This window comes from Henckelia pumila, chromosome 4 (genome assembly GCF_033568475.1).
Source record: "Henckelia pumila isolate YLH828 chromosome 4, ASM3356847v2, whole genome shotgun sequence".
Taxonomy (NCBI): domain Eukaryota; kingdom Viridiplantae; phylum Streptophyta; class Magnoliopsida; order Lamiales; family Gesneriaceae; genus Henckelia; species Henckelia pumila.
This window is the reverse complement of record NC_133123.1, coordinates 46,246,449-46,250,475: the sequence shown is the minus strand read 5'-3', so window position 1 is coordinate 46,250,475 and position 4,027 is coordinate 46,246,449. Positions and strand designations below refer to the sequence as shown.

The window sequence follows — 4,027 nt, the reverse complement described above, 5'->3', positions numbered from 1 at the left end:
AACCCCGTGTATACAAGACATGGGAAGAAGCTCATAGTCAAGTCAACAAATTTGGTGGTGCTTCTCACAGATCATTCTGGAGCAAAGATGAAGCATCAAAAGCTTTTCGTGCATATATAGAGAAACAACACGCATCTGATTCATTTATGTCTCACGAAGAAAGTTCATGTGCAACTTCTTAGAGCATCTTCAAACAGAAAATCTAATGAAGTTGAAAAGTTTTCTCAACTGAATGAATTAGTTTTAGATTTAAAAAGTGAGAACCGAAATCATGTATTGAGGGTTGTAGCGAAAGTGGAAGAGATTAAACAACTAGTAAATTCTCTAGAAATCAGTGGTGATTAGATATCCTCGTGTATCTTTGATTTGGATTTGTAGTGTTTATTCATTGACTCAAGACTATGTAATTTCTATTGTCTACTCGAAAAATTAATTCGATTCAATCGAACCAGTGTATTTTATTCCAGATTTGGTATTCAATGTGGTTTATTTTGTGGTTTCTTTTTTGCTTTTAGTTCCAAGAATTTGTGTTCATTAATTATGTGGTTATGTGGTGGTGGTGAATTTTATTCCAAGTGCATCTTCAGTGAATTGTTTGTACAGGTTGAGTTTCATAAATGTATAAAAATTGTTTGCTGTGTTTTTCTTTACATAAGGGCAGTTTGATTTCAGAAGTACATTAAAACCCTTTAGGAACTTTTTTCTGGTTAAGAAAATATGCAATTTACAAAGAAGAAAGATACAAGTACTGGATAGGAGAGTACTGGAACTTTCATGCATAAAGTTGATATCTTTTCACACAAGTTGATATTGAATTAATATTCCTTCAAACATATAAAGCAGGACTAATATGAATATGAATATTCCTTCAAGTACATTAAATCCTCTGATTTCATAAATGTCGACACACAAGATTCAAACTTAATTATTCTTCAGCACCATATAAGTGACAAAAATATACATCTTCAACGAGATATATCACAATTATAATATCATAGATCATGGCGAGAACAGAGATGATTGATTCACAAACAACAGGTAGCTATAAAGCTCATCAATAGGGCCTCGTGCAGAAGCAGCCCTCGTTTATGCACAACAGCCCGCAGTTGTGGTCACTCAAGCATTACCCTTTGAACCCATGGCTCTAGGACTCGCACGTCCTTGCTCCCACCAGTACTACTGCCGCCTCTTCTGCATGCACACAGAAGTTTCATATTACTACTGATGATTATATGTATACACACAGTCGAGTGAGACTTGCATCTATACACAGTCGAGTGAGACTTGCGAGATGCGAAGAACAACAGTGCAAGAACAAGACAGGAAGTAGACCATTTAACATCCATGATGTATAATTCAGATTCAATGCATCCCATCATATATTGGTTCTCCTTGCATAGAACTAGAATCCACCCTTGAGAGAATATACAAAAAAATTCTAAAGCAAAGAAAATACGTTCCATCTACCATTTTGCACAATCTAACATGAACAGATTTCTGGTCACCAGTTTGAATAACAAGAAATGAAAATGATAACTAGCCTTCATACTCCCAAAAAACACATCAAGCTTGGTTTTTCACATGCAAACACAATGCCACTAAAATCCCAAAAAAACTAACACAAACCAAAATGAAAAATGAAACTGTATCCTTAAAAAAATCACATTTTCTACCTGGAGAATATCACAGCCAACAAATACCTCACTGTCCAATACTACAATGTCGTTCTTGACTTCTTGGTAATGATCGGCCAGCACCCTCAAATGCATATTTTTAATTAACCATGCTCTTAATTTTTTACTTCCATTCGAACAAGCATGGGATTTTTCTAAAAAAAATTAACGCACTACTCTCTCTTACTTTTTAACCAACCAAGTAACACACGGTGCTACAAAAAAAAAAAATATTCCGACCGTCAGATTTTTTAGTAGAAAGATGATGCAACCTTACCCTCAAAATTTTCAGGGCTGTGCGAAGGAGGATTGGGGAAATTTGTGGAGGTGCATGCGGACGATAGGTGAATGGAGCGATGGGCGAGATTCCCAGCTCTGAAATTCTTCAATGTGAGCTCTGCCAAGGAGGGCAATTAGGGCTTGGGATTTGGGAATTTTCTACGAAGGAAGGAAGAGGGATTTCTGCTTGTCCGTTAATCAATTAACAGAAATACCAACGGGTTAAAAAATTGTGAAAATATGGGACTAAATTGGGACACTAAATTGATTTAGGACTAAATCGAGAAACACCCAAAAATATATCACTAAACCGAGAATTTCCCTAAAATACGCAATCGGAATAAAAATCTTTAAAACGACTTGGGCAATTGAAAGCATTTAAATTAATAAGATAGACATTTAAAATGATTTAAAATAACTAACCGCTAAACTTAAGTTATTTAAAACAAATAAGTTGAAAAATCCAAAAATATTTAAATAAATAAGCTTAACAGTTAAAATCATTTAAATAACTATCCAATAAACTTAAATTATTTTAAATAAATAAGTGGGACAGTTAGGATCATTTAAACAAATAAACTAAATAATTAAAATCATTTAATTAAGCAAACTTAAACCTTTAAAATATTTAAAGCAAATAAGTTGCACAATAAAAATCATTTTGGAAATTAAACTTAAGCAATTAAAAGTATTAATTAAATATTTAGTAAATTAAAAACATTTAAATAAATAATTAATATTTTATTAACAAATAATTAATATAAAGAATTTTAAATCGATTAAGCTTAAAAATAATAATCATAATATTTATTTAATTTAATGCATGCGATTAAATAGATTGGATTTTAAGTGATACAATTACTTCCCTCCTTAAATGGAATTTCGTCCTCGAAATTCAAAACTTACTAATCAGGTTCGATTATCTTATACCATAATAACACTAAATCTTCTTACCTCGCATCCACAAGAGTTGAGGCTAATTAGCTCTCGCTGCGCACTCTAATACTTATTAAATCTATATATCACCAATGGTTCAGCTAACTCTTACTGTCCTATAAATTCCTAGTTCTTATTTGATCTCGAGTGATTTTATTCAAAATTAAATTTTATCACTGCATCAAATTACCTTTGATCTAAACTGCAAACCCACGAACGTCATCCTATTGTAATTTATAAGTTCCACAACCTACAAATTCTTAGACCTTTAAGTTATTGCACAACTTACATTTCTCTAATCTTATATCCTCCTTTATTGATCAATGCTCCACATAAATTCCTACAATGTCTGATACTTCCTTTAATCTGATAACTTTCGATCCCTAATAACAACTTCAAACATTAGAGTCCGTGAAATCAATAAATAATTTATGTCGATTTCAACCATAAATTAAAAGCTTCCCGCAAAAGACGATGCTTAATATCTACTTATCGATCAAGCTCTATAGGACTCGAGCTCCTATGAAATTCCCAAGTTTCCAAAATATTTAACAACCAACCACTCACCTTTCTAAACAGATAGCTTCAATAAAATGGTTTTCTCTAAAATTTTCATGAAGTGCAGTTCAAAATTTTCTACATCATTAGTCGAAGTCAAAGCTCCGTCAAAAATCATTGAAATATATGTATTTCCAAGGTCTGATACGACCTTATTTTCGAGTTGGATGCGACTATGATAGATGGATATCTATGTCAAGATCAGATGCAAATCTTGATGGCAGAGATCTGATACGAATAAATTCGTGATATACGCGCGCTACTAACTCTATGTTTTGAATTGATATGTTTAGAGTTGATATGATATTGATCTTACGTTTATATGTCTTTTATACTTAGAATTATATTCTCTTCGGATGTTATCCGGTTATTGTCTTCTTTTGTATGTGTGCATGGCATCAGGTTAGGGCATGAGCAAGTCAGATGTGGCTTGCATAGCTCGAGATCAAAAGATTAGAAGTGGTGACTCGGGTTTTAAGCAGATGACACGTATGAAATGAATTTATGAAACATGTTAGAATACATAGAATCTTGTACATGTTTTTGATTTATTGAATCCTAGTTTATATTCAAGATTTGAA

At 32.6% G+C, this 4,027-nt stretch overlaps 1 long non-coding RNA gene across 1 annotated transcript; it reads right to left on the bottom strand.

Moving 5' to 3' along the window:
• Positions 1 to 833: 833 nt before the first annotated feature.
• LOC140867353 (uncharacterized) lies at positions 834 to 2,150 on the bottom strand. Its single transcript, XR_012145123.1, has 2 exons — positions 1,951 to 2,150; positions 834 to 1,191 (listed from the first exon to the last, which is right to left on the bottom strand). It is a non-coding gene; the product is annotated as an uncharacterized lncRNA (long non-coding RNA).
• Between the last annotated feature and the right edge of the window lie 1,877 nt (positions 2,151 to 4,027).